Raw genomic sequence first — 18,798 nt, forward strand, 5'->3', positions numbered from 1 at the left:
CGATGCTGAGAGGGTCGTGGATAGCACGTTTAGCGAGTTGTTCACGCCTCAGGGTAGGGCTGCACAGGCAGAAAGAAAGTGGGTGACCATCAGGCGGAGCAACAGAGGCAGGCAGGAAGTGCAGGGAACCCCTGCGGACATCCCCCTTTCAAACAGGTATACCAAGTTGGATACTGTTGAGGGGGATGACTCACCAGGGGAAGGCAGCAGCAGCCAGCTTCCTGGCACCAGGGACGCTTCTGCTGCTCAGGAAGGGAGGAAAAAGAGTGGGAGAGCAATAGTGGTAGGGGATTCTATCGTAAGGGGAACAGATAGGCGTTTTTGTGGCCGCAAACGTGACTCCAGGATGGTTTGTTGCCTCCCTGGGGCCAGGGTCATGGATGTCACTGAGCGGCTACAGGGCATTCTTAAGGGGGAGGGTGAGCAGGCAGAGGTCGTGGTCCACATTGGGACCAACGACATAGGTAGGAAGGGGGATGAGGTCCTGCATCAAGAATTTAGGGAGCTAGGTAACAGATTAAAGGGCAGGACCTCAAAGGTTGTAATCTCTGGATTACTCCCAGTGCCACGTGCTAGTGAGTATAGGAATAGGAGGATAGTGCAGATGAATGCGTGGCTAAAGAGTTGGTGTAGGAGGGAGGGTTTTAGTTTCCTGGATCACTGGGCCTGCTTCTGGGAAAGGTGGGACTTGTACAAGTCGGACGGGTTGCACCTGAACCAGAGCGGGAGATATATCCTTGCGGGGAGGTTTGCTAGCACTGTTGGGGGGGGGTTTAAACTAACTTGGCAGGGGGATGGGATACAGAGGGGAGCTGAAATAGGGGGTGATGTGCTGCCAATTATAGAGAAAAAAAGTCAGCTTGGTAGACAGGGCAAATATGTAAGGGCAAGGCTGGATGGCATCTATTTTAATGCAAGGAGTCTTGCAAATAAGGTGGATGAACTGAAGGTGTTGATAAACACATGGGAGTATGATATTGTTGCTATCACGGAGACATGGTTGAGGGAGGGGCAAGACTGGCAGCTCAATATTCCGGGGTACAGAATCTTCAGGCGAGACAGAGGGGGAGGTAAAAGAGGAGGGGGTGTCGCAATATTAATTAAGGAGTCAATTACTGCAGTAAGGAGGGATGATATATTAGCAGGTTCCTCTAATGAGGCCATATGGGTGGAGCTTAAAAACAAAAAGGGGGCAAGCACTTTGCTGGGAGTGTACTATAGGCCTCCAAACAGTCAGGGGGAGATAGAGGAACAGATATGTAGGCAAATCTCAGAGAAATGTGCAAATAATAGGGTAATAATAATGGGGGATTTCAACTTCCCCAATATTAACTGGGATAGTCAAAGTGTGAAAGGCTCAGAGGGTGTAGAATTCTTAAAGTGCATCCAGGAGAGCTTTTTGAGCCAGCATGTAGAAAGTCCTACAAGAGAGGGGGCGGTACTGGACCTAATTCTAGGGAATGTGGCCGGCCAAGTGGAAAAAGTGCTAGTAGGTGAGCACTTTGGTGACAGTGACCATAATATGGTGAGATTTAAGGTGGTCATGGAAAAGGACAGGGATGGGCCGGAAATAAAGGTTCTAAATTGGGGGAAGGCCGATTTTTAATAGGATAAGGCAGGATCTGGCCAAAATGGACTGGGATCAGCTACTTGTAGGAAAATCTGCATCGGAGCAATGGGAGGCTTTCAGAAGGGAGATTGAGATCATACAATGGCAACATGTTCCCGTAAAGGTCAAGGGTGGTTCCAAAAACCACAGGGAACCTTGGATGTCAGGGGATATACGAGAATGGATTAGGAAAAAAAGGAGGGCTTTTGGCAGATAGAAAAGGCTAAAGACGGAGGAAGCCCTAGAGGAGTACAAAAAGTGCAGGGGGATACTTAAAAAAGAAATTAGGAGATCAAGGAGGGGCCATGAAATAACACTGGCGAGCAAAATAAAGGAAAATCCTAAGATGTTTTATAAGTATATTAAGGGTAAGAGGATAACTAGGGAAAAAATAGGGCCCATTAGGGACAAAAGTGGCAATCTGTGTGTGGAGCCGGAAGATGTAGGAGGGGTTCTAAATGAATTTTTTGCATCTGTTTTCACTATGGAGGAGGACGATGTAGACATAGAAATAGGGCGGGGGGACTGTGATATGCTCGAACATATTAACATCGAGAGGGAGGAGGTATTGGCGGTTTTAGCAGGCCTAAAAATGGATAAATCCCCAGGCCCGGATGAAATGTATCCCAGGCTGCTGTGTGAGGCAAAGGAAGAGATTGCGGGGGCTCTAACACATATATTCAGGACCTCTCTGGCCACAGGGGATGTGCCAGAGGACTGGAGAACCGCTAATGTAGTACCATTATTCAAGAAGGGAAGTAGGGAAAAACCGGGGAACTACAGGCCAGTGAGCTTAACATCAGTGGTAGGAAAATTATTGGAAAAAATTCTGAGGGACAAAATTAGTCTCCACTTGGAGAGACAAGGATTGATCAGGGATAGTCAACATGGCTTTGTCAAGGGAAGATCATGTCTGACTAATTTGATTGAATTTTTTGAGGGGGTGACTAGGTGTGTGGATGAGGGTAACGCAGTGGATGTGGTATACATGGATTTCAGTAAGGCCTTCGATAAAGTCCCGCACAGGAGACTGGTCAAGAAGGTAAGAGCCCATGGAATCCAGGGTGTTATTGTTAATAAGAATCACTGCACACAGACCACAAGAGTAAATTCAACAGGTCTTTACTAGTCGGAGGTCAGGCTGAACTGAACAATAAATCATTACACAGCACTTATATACCGGTGTGGTCACCACCGGTATTACAGTATACAGCAGCCAAGATAAAGCAGTGCATCTCTTAAAATAGTTCTCTTAAAGGTGGAACGGTTACATACACCACAATCCTCCCTTTTTAGCTTAACAGTATATATTCCCCATTAAACATAACATAATAACATATATACACAACTTCATGTAAAAACAGTTCACAGATTCAGTCTCTGAGGAGGCCTCCTGATCTGAGACAGATAACGCCTTTCAGGGGTCTCTGGTTCTCGTTGCTGGGGTGACTCATCTAGTTGATCCCCTATGGATAGGACATCATCATCAGGTATATTCACTTCTGAGGTAGATGCTTCAGGTTCACTAACTTCCTCCACGGTTGTCTCTGTCGTAACCATGGGCTCGACCCTTGTTCTCGATCCCACCAGTTGGTCAGCATGACGTCGCATTACATTTTCACCAACATCTACCGTGTACATCAGGGGTCCTTGTCTGGCCCGAATTGTTCCAGATTGCCATTTCTCGTTTTTATAGTCCCTGGCTAACACCGGTTGTCCTATTTCAAAACTCCGAGTGGGCTTGTTATTGATATGCTGGAACTGTTTGTTTTCGACTTCCCTCCGCACATTTGGTTTTAACAAGTCCAACCTGGACCACAACCTCCTGTTATAGAACATCACGGCAGGACTTTGGTTTGTTGTTGCATGGGTGGCGTTTCGATATGCCAGTAGGAAATTGTCCACCTTGTGTTGCAGTGGAATCTGGTCTTCGCTCATGGCCTTTATTGCCTTTTTGAACGTCTGTACAAACCTCTCGGCCAGCCCATTCGTAGCTGGATGATATGGGGCAGAGGTATAATGTTTCACCCCATTCTTCTTCAGGAATTTCTGGAATTCCTCTGACACGAACTGTGGTCCGTTGTCTGAACATATTTGCTCTGGCAATCCATTTCTTGCAAATATCGTTCTTAGCACCGCGATCGTCTTCTCTGAGGTAGTGGCAGTCATTTTAATCACTTCTGGCCATTCAGAATGTGCGTCCACCACAATTAAAAACATGGAATCCATGAATGGACCAGCAAAGTCAATATGTACACGTTGCCATGGGGTTGAAGGCCATTCCCATGGATGCAGCGGTGCAATTGGAGGTGCATTTTGGACTTTTTGGCACCCTGAGCAGCTTTTCGTCAGATCCTCTATCTGTTGGTCGATACCCGGCCACCACACATAAGCCCTAGCAAGGCTTTTCATCTTGACTCCCCCCCAGATGACCTTCATGTAGTTCTTTTAGAACTCTCTCTCTTAACTTAGGAGGGATAATCACCCTTGTTCCATACATCAATGTTCCCTGACAGATGGACAGCTGTTCTCGTCTTGCTGAGAATGCCGGTAACAGTGGATCATCATGGGCTGGCCATCCCTTTACTGTCAATTCGTAGACCCGGGACAGTGTCGGGTCATTCCTAGTCTCCCTTTCAATATTTGCATTGGTGACAGGTAAACATTCGATGATGGTCGAGTGAAATAAATCCACCGGGTCAACCGTCGGTGCCTCCTCCTCAGTAGGTAGTGGCAGGCGCGACAGCCCATCAGCATTACCATGCTGCTTTGTACCTTTGAATTCTATCTGATATTGATGTGCCCCTAGGAAAAGGGACCATCTCTGGAGCCTCTGTGCTGTCATCACCGAAACACCCTTCTTAGGGTTAAAAATGGATACCAACGGCTGGTGGTCTGTCAGCAGTGTAAACTTCTGGCCCTGCAGGTAATGATTAAACTTCTTTACTCCCCACACAAGGCTGAGAGCCTCCCTATCTATCTGAGCATAGTTGCGCTCAGTGGAGGTCAATGATCTGGATGCAAATGCGACTGGCCTTTCCAAGCCATTTGGCAACTTGTGTGAGAGTACTGCTCCAATACCATAAGGAGAAGCATCACAAGCTAAACGAATAGGTAGCGTTGGGTTGAAGTGAGCCAACACTTCCTCTGAGGTGATCAATGCCTTGCTTTTGCGAAAGGCCTTCTTACAGTCCTCGCTCCACTTCCATGGTACTTCTTTCTGCAAAAGAGCATTCAGCGGGTGCAGCACCGTGGATAGATTTGGCAGAAACTTATGGTAATAGTTAATCAACCCTAGGAACGACCTCAACTGGGATACATTTTCCGGAGCGGGAGCCTTCACAACAGCTTCGATCTTGTCAGGTGACTTGTGCAGCCCCTCCTGGTCAATGACATGACCACAGTACGAGATCCATTTCTGAAAGAACTCACATTTCTGGCGATCAACTTGAAGTCCATATTCCTTCAATCTGGTGAGCACCAGTTTCAAATTTGCAAGGTGTTCCTCATCGTCATCTCCTGTAATCAGGATATCGTCCAAGTAACATTGAGTGCTTGGAATTTCCTGTAATACCTGCTCCATGGCCCTCTGCCAAATTGCTGGAGCCGAAGCCACTCCAAACTGGCTGTCAGATAGAAAACAGAGAGTTGGAATAAACGGCTCATTTTCTGAATGGCAGGCAGTAACAAGTGGGGTACCACAGGGATCTGTCCTGGGCCCCCAGCTGTTCACAATTTACATTAATGACCTGGATCAGGGAGTCGGATGCAGCATTTCCAAATTTGCAGACGACACTAAACTAGGAGGTGGGGTGGGCTCAGAGGAAGAGACCAGGAAGCTCCAGAGCGATTTGGACAGACTGGGCGATTGGGCGGATAAATGGCAGATGCACTATAATGTGGACAAGTGCGAAGTTATCCACCTTGGGTGCAGGAACGGGAGGGCAAATTATTATTTAAATGGCAATAGATTGGGAGAGGGGGAAGTACAGAGAGACCTGGGTGTTCTTGTACACCAGTCACTGAAGGCGAGCATGCAGGTGCAACAGGCGGTCAAGAAGGCAAACGGTATGCTGGCCTTCATAGCAAAAGGGTTAGAATACAGGAACAGGGATACCTTGCTGCAGCTGTACAGGGCACTGGTGAGACCACACCTCGAGTACTGTGTACAGTTTTGGTCGCCTCATCTGAGGAAGGATGTTCTTGCCATGGAGGGGGTGCAGCGGCGATTCACCAGGCTGATACCAGGAATGGCGGGAATGACCTATGAGGAGAGACTATGTAGTTTAGGGATGTACACACTGGAGTTTAGAAGATTGAGAGGGGACCTCATAGAAGTGTATAAAATTCTGACAGGTCTAGACAGACTGGATGCAGAAGGAATGTTTCCCTTGGCGGGTGAGAACAGAACTAGAGGACATAATTTAAGGATAAGGGCTAAACCATTTAGGACAGAGATGAGGGGGAATTTCTTCACTCAGAGAGTGGTGAACCTGTGGAACTCATTGCCACAGAGGGCAGTGTACGCCAGCTCATTAAATATATTTAAGAGGGAATTAGATATATTTCTACGGGCAAAAGGGGTTAAGGGTTACGGAGAGAAGGCGGGGACGGGATACTGAATTAAAGGATCAGCCATGATCTCATCGAATGGCGGAGCAGGCACGAAGGGCCGAATGGCCTACTCCTGCTCCTATCTTCTATGTATCTATGTATCTATGTAAAAACCAATCTATTATATCGATACAAGCCTCTGTGCGTGTTGATTGTGAGATACTGGCGCGACTCTTCCTCAACTTCCATCTGTAAGTACGCTTGCGCCAGGTCTATCTTGGTGAAGTGTTTCCTGCCAGACAATGAAGCAAAGATATCCTCAATCCGCGGAAGCGGATATTGCACCGTGTGAAGCACCGGATTAACCGTGATCTTGAAGTCTCCACAGATGCGGACCTTCCCCGGTTCCCCTGGCTTGTTACTCGATGAACGCTTCATGACGGGAACAATGGGCGTGGCTCACTCACTCCAGTCCACCTTAGACAGTACTCCTGAACGTTCTAGCCCTTCCAGCTCAGCTTCCACAGCAGGTCGTATCGCATAAGGGACCGGTCTGGCTTTGAAAAATTTTGGGTTTGCATGTTCTGCAATCTTGATTTTTGCCATAATTCCTCTGTGTTCCCAGTCCCTGTTGGAACACCTCTTTAGCCTCATCCAATATTCTGGACAATCGTTCAGGTTTGACATCTTTTTTTCCGGAATCTACCGTTATTGCTTTTAGGGAGTGCCAGTCCATATTTATTTTCCTGATCCACTCCCGTCCCAGAAGTGGTGGACCTCCCTCAGGTAGTACATAAGTCCATTCCTTGGTGTTCTTTGCCCTTGTGTACCACCTTGACTTTTATCTTTCCGATGGGGTATACTCTTTGCCCCGTATATGTCTGCAATACTATCTCCGTATCCCGTAGGGGAATATGTGTGAATAACCTTTTGTAATCTTGCTTATTCATGACCGTCAACGCCGATCCGGTGTCCAATTCCATCTTCACTTGGACTCCTGCTATCTGAAGTGTGACCCAGATAGTTTGTAGGTCAGCTTCCTTACTCACATTGTGAATTCTCAGACTACCCAGTTCCTTGCTGTTGGAGTCTGAACCCGAATTCTGTTCATCCGAACTCTTCTCAGCCACCTTATGTACCTTTCTGCACTTTTCCTGCGGTGACTTTTTGTTGCTGGTCTTCTTTCCTGACCGGCATGCTTTAGCTATGTGACCAAGCTTGCCACATTTTCTACATTCCTGATTTTTAAACCAGCATTGGTTCTGATCGTGTGTTGTCTTTCCACAACGATAACATTTCGCTGTACCCAAAGCCATTTGATCTACGCTGAGTACCGCTGCCTTCAGCTGCATTTCCGCAGTGCCTCTCGCTGCGGCTTCGTGCGATGCTGCAATAGTGACAGCCTTATCAAGTGTAAGATCATTCTCTTCAAGTAGCCGCTTTTGTGTTCCTTCTTTCGACAATCCACACACGAATTTGTCTCTCAGTGCCTCTGTCAGTCTTTCCCCAAACTGACAGTATTTCGCTAGCTTACGCAGTTCAATTAAATACTCCGCGTTGCTTTCCTCTTTCAGTTGCGTTCTCGCATAAAATGTAAATCGTTCCGCTAACATCAGCGGTGTGGGGTTCAAATGATTTCTCAGGACAGCAACAATATTAGCGAAAGCCTGATCAGCCGGTTTAGCTGGTGATAGAAGATGCTTCAATAGCCCGTATGTCTTCGCACCCATTGAGTTTAGTAAGGTTAGTGCTTTATCTTCATCTGATATTTTATTTGCCTTACAATAAATCTCTATGCGTTCTACATACGTGGCCCAATCTTCAACATCGGGATCGAAATCGTTGACGTTACCATGCTTAGGCATCCTCGCAATCTTCTTGAGAAACAAAAAGAAATTTTTCTTTTTTTTTTTTAAATGGCGGTTTCCCGCGCTTGTCTTCTTCCCCCCGCCTATGAAAATGGCGGCTTCCCACGTTTGCCTTTCTCCCCCGCTGGCTGTAATGGCGATTGCCGTATCGCTGCGTTCGCCCTCCCCAGCGGTTCTCAAATCGTGCCTCCCAGCCCCTCTTGCAGTCCGGTCCTTTCCCCCGGCTGCGGCTGAGTTCTCCGCGTTTTTTTAAAATTTTATCCCGCGCCTCGCGGCCTCGGTAGCTGCCCGGCCTTTTTCCCCGGTCGCGGTCGAGCTCTCTCTCGACGCTGTTGCGTCTCCCAGCCCGCTTGCAGCCCGGTCTTTTACACCGGCTGCGTTTGCATTCACCGCGGCTCCCATGCCTTACGTTGCCCCAGTCTAAGCGCCTCTGGCCCCGACTTCTGTCCAGCTCTTTTCCCCGGCCGTGGTTGAGTTCTCCGCCCTTATATCCTCCGTTTTTCCCTCCCCTACTTCACAGCCAACGTGGCCGACTTGCTGCTCGTCGCTGATCGGCTTACCCACCACCGTGATAGAAGGGATGATCACTGCCTGTTGCTGATGGAAGGCTTCGTGTCAGGATTCTTCCTTGCTCTTCAGACCCGAGTCTTTTCTCAGCAGGATGATGAGGGCGGATGCCTCTTCTCAACGCCCGTTAAACTGCCTTGGATATATCTCTGCCGCAGGGTAAGATCGTCATCGTCGCCTGTTTTAGGCCCCCTCTATTAAATTTGATATCACAGAGTGAAGTAGAAGCCAGTTCTGACGAAAGGTCATCGACCTGAAACTTTAACTCTGTTTCTCTCGCCATGGATGCTGCCCTGGCCTGCTGAGTTTTTCCAGCGTTTTCTGTTATTTAGAAGCCAGGCCCGCTGTGCTCGGCATTTTTAAGCAGTCTCTGGTTGACCACTGTGGAGCCAGGAGGAACAGGAATTCCCACTCCACCTCTCCCACTGAGACTTACCTTCGAGCCGCTGCCGGTGAGGCAAGTGGCCCGATAATAATTTCTTCAAATGGTTGAGCTGCCGGTTGAGGCATGACAGGCACCGGAACTCGTCTAATTAATATGGTTGAGGCCCTAGGCCCGATTTCAGGCCAGTCTCAGGCCTTCCGGCCTTCGTACACATTGAGGCCACATCACCGCCTTCATGCCTGAAACTGGGTGCCGAGGAATTTATGCCCTCAGGACTTTGTTGATGCTTTATAACAGATCTTACTGATTTAAGCTGAAGACCCTTATAAAACTTTCTTTCTATGCTGACCAATCAGCCTAGTAAGTCGATTTGTTTTCTTACATCAGGCATTGTTCTGGAGAGTTTTGTATTTATGAAGATCTCACATGAGGGTGTCTGAGATCTTGTCAAAATCACCATCTGCCATTACTAATCGGTTGGTTTGGCACAACATTGCTGTATGCAAAAAAAAAAAGGTGATGACGGAAATTTTCAGAGTGAAATTCCTCCTGTTGCTAATTTTGTTGGAAAAAAGACAAAGAAGAGAAATAATCCTGTAACTAACAAAATTTGCTGGAGGTGATTTTGTGAGACTCCGATTCTGGGGTACAGCCTCCCTGGGGAGGAGCTTGAGTCCTAGAATCAGCCCTACAGTATTATAGGTCCTCCCTCCAAACCATACTTAGGCTCCATAGTTGAGAGCAGAGTCCTGCAAAATTATCTCTTGCTATTAACAAAACCCTGAATCATCTGAAAAGCAGTTATACGCTGCATTTACATAATTATAGCAGGGCTCTGAAGCCACTTCAAATCAAAAAAGTCTTTTAAATCCATAGAAGTTCACTACACTGAAGGAGGCCAGAGCAATCCAAAATTAATCTCACTGCCCAGCTTTCTTCCCATAACCCTGCAACTTTCAATGTTTCAAAAACGTATCCACTTTTCCCTTAAAAAAAAAGCAAAGTGGTCCCTGCCACTCCTGCTCCCTTTGGTAAAGCATTTCACCTACGGATATTTGTTGGACAAGCTTCCATCCATACATCAGGAGGAAAAAAAATACATGATGGGAAGAACAAGGCAACCGGTTGCTCCAATTTCAGGTGGAATACCCATCCCTCAGGATGTGCTCACTCTAACTCCAGATTTACACCACAAATACAGAGTTGGCACCAAACAATACTACTTCACACACTTAAGCCGCAATTTCGCCAGCAGTGGCGAGTCCAGTGCGGCCGGATCAGACAGCGGCCTCAAACTCCGCACCCGTCTTCATCCCGCCTCCTCCGAGTGATTTTGCCCTATTTGGTCTTGTTAAGCCCGCCCTGCGAGGTTACCGGCCAATTAAAAGGAAGCGGGTCTGATGACGCGTCATCAGCCGGTTTCCTTAAATGGGCCATGTCCACATTCATTTTGACAGTTGTTCTGTCAGTGTTCTACAGCTTTGAGGTGCTGCAAACACGGACAAGCACTGCACAAAGGTGCACGGCTGCACCCAGACACTCCCATGACTCGCTCCATATGCTTGTGGAGGGAGTCACAGCATGCAGGGAGGTTCTCTTCCTTTCCAATGGGCAGAAGGCACCTCCCCAGGAGATCCACACAGCCTTGTTGCACATTGCACAGGAGGACACAAGCAGGGATGTCATCAGGAGGACCAGGCTGCAGTGGCGCAAACCTTTCAATTATCTCAGTAAATCACGAAACGTTACTGCAAAGCCACACTCAACCTCATCCTGCTGTGCCACTCATCACATCCCCATCACTCTGTCTTCCCTACCCTACTCCTGCACATCTTTATTCACACCAACTTTCCTTGCACCTGCACCCATCCCTCTCTATCTACATTATCACTTCCCCATCTCACTAGCCACCCTTCACACTCACCCTCATCCTAGTCCAATCATACCAACTAACATCACACAAGGGTAGGCACTTGAGTGGTTTAGCCAATGTTCATGTGAAGTTTCTGGTAATGTGTTGTCAAACATTGAAATCTTTATTTTGAACACTTTGTGTTCTTGAACAGATTTGTGTGCACCTTTGGAAGTGGCTTAGTGAGTTGCAGTGAATGGTGAGACATAACATCCCCCCCCCCCCCTGCCACATTGGTGATGAGTGTGAAAGGAATGGGTTGGACATTGTAGGGATGCTTTATGGTGCTGGTGTGGGGTGGTGCCAACCTGGTGCATCATTTGGCAGCCAGAGTGTTCAGTGTTAAGTGAAGCAAATCTGGGCATGGTGAGGCCATCGCTGGCATCCCGGGCAGCAATGTGCACGGGTGATGATGCCCTGCGTCCAGTGCAGCATCAGTTGATTGCGGAGAAGGTTGGTGTGGTTGTTGGTGCTGCTGGTGTGCCTGGTGATGCTGGTGTTGGGGCCGATCATGTTGGGATTCTGAAGACCAAGGTGAGATTTTTTCAAGGGCACCAATGCTGATGGATTAGATGGCAGGTGAGGTTGAGATGACAGAAGTAATCTGTCAATGTTGAGATAAGTTGTTCCAAGGAGGTGACAGTGGATAGAGAGATTACTCAAAACACTTCAAAAGTGCATAAAGCTCAAAAGTGGGTTCCAAATCATGAATGCTTCAGCTTCTAAGATAGGGAAGTGACCAGCTGTGAAATGGTAGGTTTTAGGCCACTTCTGCAGCTTTCACCTATTCACAGCAATCCACGGTCATTGAGAACCCGACATACTTACCTGGCGTGATCCCCGAGCAATGGGAACCTCGTGGAAAACTTGGGGAAATGTTTTGTACCTGGTAAAATGGTGATTAAATTGCTTTAAACATCCTCTTAACAAGCAAAGCCGGCACTAGGGAAACTCCCAAGGAGGCGGATTTAGAGCGGGATACCGCCCCGCTGTCAATCATTTTGATTTTTGACAGCGGACCCGCCTCCGAACCTGCCCTCTGAGTGCTGGCAGAATTCAGCCCTTAATGTGGATACAGCCTTTACTTTTTTACCTCAGTCAAGTGTTATTGATTTTACTGTATATTAGGTGGCAGAACAACATGGTGCAGCCAGATACAACAGTAATAAGGATGGATGTTGGACTGCTGGGTGAACAAAAGGACTTGGGGAAAATTGGAGTGGAGTACCAACAAAATGTATTTTTGGCAAGTGGCATGATATAGATTTGTAGTGAGGCAAGTCAAATAAAACTTTGCACAAAGTCTGCATATTTAAGTTTCACATGCAGGATCGAGGCTTATGCATGTCAGTGACGAACATTTCTAAAACTGTTATTTTACGATTTCCAGAGTTGAAAAAGCTTAAAGTTTCAAGGCAAACTTTCTTTATTTGTTTCAGTGAGGCTGGTGACACTGGGAAGGTGGTATAAATTGCCCATTCCTGGTTGCCCTGAGGGCATTTACAGAGCAGAAGGCCCCAAGGCCCAAGAAAACCTGCAAACTTAAAATAAAAGGCTAACTTACTTTTGAGCCTGCCTTCAACGTACTGCTGGGCCCATTCAGACCTTCCATGCTGGAGGAGGGTCCTGGTGCAGGAGCCCAACCCAGCTTCAGAGGGCATCGCAGCGTCTTGGTGCCCTATGGCTGCAGAAACAGCTAATTGAGGCGAGAGGGCCAGGAATGCCCCCTCCTAACTCACTTGCATCGATGTGATGGGCTTGCACCTGTTGCAGGTGTAGGCCCAGATCCACACATTTCCCCCCCACCCCATCCCCAAGGAAGCTCCAGAATCACAGGGTAACATAAAGGTCAGGAAAATTTACAATAATTCTGTTTAACGAATGCAACCTTCAAATGGATGCTACTTTATAAAAATCATACGCTATTTAAACACACCAAAACTAGATCTGTTGCAAAGGTTTTCTGTGTTCAACTGCCATCTTAGCTGTTGCAAATAGATTGTTGGATTGTTCACATTGAGGAATCTCTGGCTTGTGAGCTGGAAATTCCCAACAACAATGCAGCTTTAAAATCAAGTTACTTTTTTTTTCAGTGGTCCGATACATTGCTTGCTTCTGCCACGTAGGGGAGATGTAATGAGCCTTGTCAGTCTCAACTACAGGCAGACAGAGGGGCAAAAGAAAGATATAGGCAGTTTATAAAAATCCCACAGAAGCCATATATTGTACAAAAACCAGAAATCTTTTCACTTCTGCAATTCAAATAAGAAAATATCACAGCAGAAAAAAGAGTCATGTTTATAAATCCTAGCTTAAGAAAACAACGTGTGGAATTTTAATGATGGGGAATTTTCAGGCCCTTATTAGTGGAAAGAGTGAAAATATTCCTAAGCCAATTTGCAGCATCCTCTCATCCGTGTTTCTTTACAGCTAAATTGAATGTTATTGAATTTTTGCATCACTTTATAGGTTGCAGTGCTCTGTTTAAGGGAGAAATATCGATGCTAGTCCTGAGGCAAAATGTGCAGTGACTAGGGACAGAAATCATAGTCTGACCAGAAACAAACCCAATTGATTAAAGCATGAAAACTGTCTGCATTTTACAGGATAGGAGATGTTTTCCTTTCTTGTCCCCATAGGAGATTTGTCTTCGGTCAGATGTGACATAATATACTAGGTTATGATTTAAACTTTAGACAGCTATATATTATTCAATGGACAGCTCTCCTATTTCCTATTATTTCACCAAGGATTATTTGGCATAAGATATTGTGGACATGCAGAAGGGACAGTTCTCCGAGATCACCAGGGAAACAGATGGATGGAATGGATTCCATGATACCACCCCCCTGTCAGCCTTGAACTGGTAAATGAATAGTTTATAGGAACAGCCACAAGACAGCCAGGGAAACAAACACCAGGGGGATGGACAATAACACATCTTCCCCAGCCCGCTTGGTCACAAGAGAAACAGATATCTTGGTTAGTTAGGCTGACATCGCCATGCATATTGATGTCTGGGGCAAAGTCCTTTCCCAGGGAAGTGGATGTATCAGACTATGGTTACTGGGCTGTAAAGGAACAGACTGGTTTGGATGGGTAATCACTGGACCATCATAGGAAGACTGGAGTTGCACAGCAAAGTATATATGTGTATTATTATGCTTACAGGGTAAACTGTGCTTTGGGAAATTAGTGTATGAATACTTAAACACCTCTGTTAAAATAGTGGACGGAGAATTTTCATACATTCGCATTAGATTTCTAAAACCTACCTAACAATAGCTGTCAGTTGCTTCATAATAAGTGTAGACTGTTTTTCAGACTGGAGGATGGTAGACAGTGGTGTTCCCCAAGGGTCTGTACTGGGGCCACTGCTTTTTCTGTTATATATAAATGACCTGGATAATTGGAATACAGAGTAGAATTTCCAAATTTGCCGATGACACCAAACTTGCGGGTGTGGCAAACAGTGAGGATGATACCAATCGACTGCAACAGGACATAGAAAGGCTAGCAGAATGGGTAGACAAGTGGCAGATGGAATTTAATACAGAGAAGTGTGAGGTGATGCTTTTTGACTGAAGGAACAGGGAGAGGCAATATACACTTAATGGCACATTTTTAACGAGTGTGCAGGGACAGAGGGACCTGGGAGTTAATGTGCATAGGTCCCTGAAGGTGACGGGACATATTGAGAGAGTGGTTAGCAAAGCATATGGGATCTTGGGCTTCATAAATAGGGGTATTGAGTACAAAAGTAGAGAAGTTCTGCTGAACCTTTATAAAAGTGCTGGTTAGGCCGCAACTGGAGTATTGCGTCCAGTTCTGGTCAGCACACTTTAGAAAGGATGTGCAGGCTTTTGAGAGGGTGCAGAGGAGATTTACCAGAATGGTTCTGGGGATGGGGGATCTTAGCTATAAGGACAGGTTGGAGAAGCTGGATTTGTTTTCATTAGAGCAAAGGAGATTGAGGGGTGATTAGATAGAGGTGTACAAGATTATGACGGGTTTGGATAGGCTAGACGGAGAAAGGCTGTTCCCACTAGTTGATGGTACAAGGACTAGGGGACACAAGAGATACAGGGGAGATGCGAGGAAAAACTTTTTTACACAGCGAGTGGTGTGGACCTGGAATTCACTGCCGATGGAAGCGGAGACACTCAATGCTTTCAAGGGGAGACTGGATAGGCACTTGAGGGAAATAAGCTTGCAGGGCTACGGGATGGAGTGGGGGAATGGGACTGACTGGATTGCTCCACAGAGAGCTGGCATGGGCTTGATGGGCCGAATGGCCTCCTTCTGTGCCGTATGACTCTGTGACTATGACTCAATGGCCCCAATTTTAACTGCTCCCGTCTGGCGGAAACTGGGCTGTGCGGGGGGATGGGGAGTTCAGTTAAAATTAGACGAGTCACTTAACCCCCCCCTCTGATCTTGCTGCCTTCCTGTTGTGCCTGATCTTAACCTGCTCTTTTGAATAGGCATGCAGGACACCCACAGGCAGGTCCTACTTTAAGTATGCAGATTGGGCCCAATTATGTCACCAGGACCTGATCGGAAATTTTAGCTGAAGGCCTGAGCGGTGGGGCGGGGGTGGGGAACAGTGATGGCTTCCTTGTCAGTCACTGGTGGGAGTGATCTACAAGCCCCCAAACAGTAACCACGCTGTAGGACAGAGAATAAATCAAGAAATAATAGAGGCTTGTAAGAAAGGTACGGCTATAATCATGGGAGATTTTAATCTGCATATTTATTGGACAAAGCAAATTGACAAAGGTAGACTTGAGGAAGAGTTCTTAGAGTGTATATGGGATGGTTTCTTGGAACAATATGTTGTGGAACCAACCAGGGAGAAGACTATTTTAGATCTGGTAATGTGTAACGAGGCTGGGTTAATTAATGATCTCGAAGTGAAGAATCCTCTTGGGAAGAGTGATCATAGCATGGTAGAATTTCAAATTTAATTTGAGGGTGAGAAAGCTAGGTCTCAAACTAGTGTCCTGAACTTAAACAAAGGTAATTACAAAGGTATGAAGGCAGACTTGGTTAAAGTGGACTGGGAAAATATATTACAGGGTAAGACTATAGAAAAGCAGTGGCAAACATTTAAGGATATATTTCATAACTCTCAGCAAAGATATATTGCAGTGAGAAAGAAAGACTCTAAGAGAAGGATGAACCATCTGTGGCTAACTAAGGAAGTAAAGGATGGTATCAAATTGAAAACAAAAGCATACAATGTTGCAAAGAATAGTGAAAGGCCAGAGGATTGGGAAATTAGCAACGGATGACTAAAAAAATGATAGAGAAGATAGCTTATGAGAGTAAGCTAGCAAGAAATATAAAAACAGACAGTAAGAGCTTCTACAGGTATATAAAAAGGAAGAGAGTAGCTAAAGTAAATGTTGGTCCCCTAGAGGATGAGTCTGGGGAATTAATAATGGGAAACAGGGAAATGGCAGAGACTTTGAACAAATATTTTGTATTGGTCTTCACGGTAGAAGACACTAAAAGCATCCCAATAATGGATAATCAAGGGGTTATTAGGTTGTGGGGGGGGGACTTAAAACAATCACTATCACTAGAAAGTACTAGGCAAACTAATGGGACTAAAGGTGGACAAGTCCCCTGGACCCGATGGCGTGCATCCTAGAGTCTTAAAAGATGTGGCTGCAGAGATAGTGGGTGCATTGGTTGTAATCTACCAAAATTCCCTGGATTCTGGAGAGGTCCCAGCGGACTGGAAACCCGCAAATGTAACGCCCCTATTTAAGAAAGGAGGGAGACAGAAAGCAAGCAACTATCAACCAGTTAGCCTAACATCTGTCATTGGGAAAATGCTGGAGTCCATCATTAAGGAAGTGATAGCAGGACATTTAGAAAATCATAATATAGTCAAGCAGAGTCGGCATGGTTTTATGACAAGGAAATCATGTTTGACAAATTTGCTGGAGTTCTTTGAGGAAGTAACGAGCAGGGTGGATAAAGGAGAACCAGTAGATGTTGTGTATTTGGATTTCCAGAAGGCATTTGATAAGGTGACACATAAAAGGTTACTACACAAGATAAGAGCTCACAGGTTTGGGGGTAACATATTAGCATGGATAGAGGATTGGCTAACTAACAGAAAACAGAGAATCGGGATAAATGGGTCATTTTCAGGTCGGCAAACTGTAACTATTGGGGTGCCGCAGGGATCAATGCTGGGGCCTCAACTATTTACAATCTATATTAATGACTTGGATGAAGGGACCGAGTGTAATGTAGCCAAATTTGCTGATGATACAAAGATAGGTGGGAAGCAAATTGTGGGGAGGATGCAAAGAATCTCCAAAGGATATAGATAGGCTAAGTGAGTGGGCAAAAATCTGGCAGATGAAGTTTAATGTGGGAAAATGCGAGTTTATCCATTTTGGTAGGAAAAATAAAAAAGCAAATTATTATTTAAATGGGGAGAGATTACAAAATGCTGAGGTACAGAGGGATCTGTGGGTCCTTGTACATGAATCACAAAAAGTTAGCATGCAGGTACAGCACGTGATTAGGAAGGCAAATGGAGTGTTGGCCTTTATTGCAAAGGGAATGGAGTATAAAAGTAGGGAAGTCCTGTTACAACTGTACAACTGTTGGTGAGACCACACCTGGAGTACTATGTACAGTTTTGGTCTCCTTATTTAAGGAAGGATATACTTGCATTGGAGGTTCACGAGGTTGATTCCGGAGATGAGGGTTTGTCTTATGAAGAAAGGTTGAGCAGATTGGGCCTATACTCATTGGAGTTTAGAAGAATGAGAGGGGATTGTCTTGTTTTGCACACTTTGTACAAAAATAATAAATTGCAGGACAATGGAGTATTATAGTTTAAACTCTTTTAATGAAGCGTTAGGTCTGATCTGACTCACAACAGTGCAGCACCGTGTGGACAAGATGGAGTCAGGACCCCTGGGACTTCCCAAACAATAGCAGCCCTTACAGATGCCTGCAGGCCAATGCCAACTCAGCATGTGATCACATGTGAATATAATAGGTATTCCTTACAGATGCCTGCGAGCCAATGATAAATCAATATGCAAATGTTACATCCCCTTTTAAAAGAAAAATGTTATGCATTACTTTTGAACCTTTCTTCTACATAATGTCCTCAGTAGCATCAACATATAAGTAAACTCAACATTTAACTAGCACTGAAAACATCTCAACGTTTCAATAACGATGTACAGTTTTTTTTTTAGGGCAGCGATCCGCCTACACCCTTTGACAGTTCACAAGGCAAGGATAACTCTAGGCTTGACCTCTCATCCCGACCTTGTGTGGTATGGAACTGAGCATGCTCCTGAATCGGTCAACAAATCAGGTTCAGGTTTAGGTTCAGGTAAGTTTGATGTGTTTTGTGTATTGCTCTGTTCATCACACTCTGTTGAACTGATCCTGTCATCGGAATGAAGGTGTTGTTCCTTGGTGTTCATGAGGTGCCTGCGATTGCGGTAGGTACACCTGTCCTTCTGGGGTGCGGACGTGATACGATCGCTCAGTGTCAGCTGGCTGGATGACGACTGCTGGCTTCCAGTAGTCATGCTCCTGGATTCTGATGGATTCTCCATTGTGCAGCGGTGGCAGTAGTCTAGCTGACCTGTCATAGTATCTCTTTTGGTGTTGCTGTCTCTGTACACGTTTTGCATGCACTTGCTTGCAGCTGACGACCTCTGGCTGCAGCTGCTGGTTGGTGCTTGGAAGGATTGAGCGAAGTCTGTGGCTCATCAACAGCTGTGCTGGTGACTTGAAGTTGTCAACCGGAGTGTTACGGTACTCAAGGAGACTAATGTAGGGGTCTCTTTTGTCCGCTTTGGCTTTGTCCATGAGTGTTTTTGCAATCTGGACAGATTTTTCAGCAAGGCCATTA

The sequence above is a fragment of the Somniosus microcephalus genome, chromosome 4 (assembly GCF_052327205.1).
Source record: "Somniosus microcephalus isolate GS21.2 chromosome 4, FLI_Smic_1.0, whole genome shotgun sequence".
Lineage (NCBI taxonomy): Eukaryota > Metazoa > Chordata > Chondrichthyes > Squaliformes > Somniosidae > Somniosus > Somniosus microcephalus.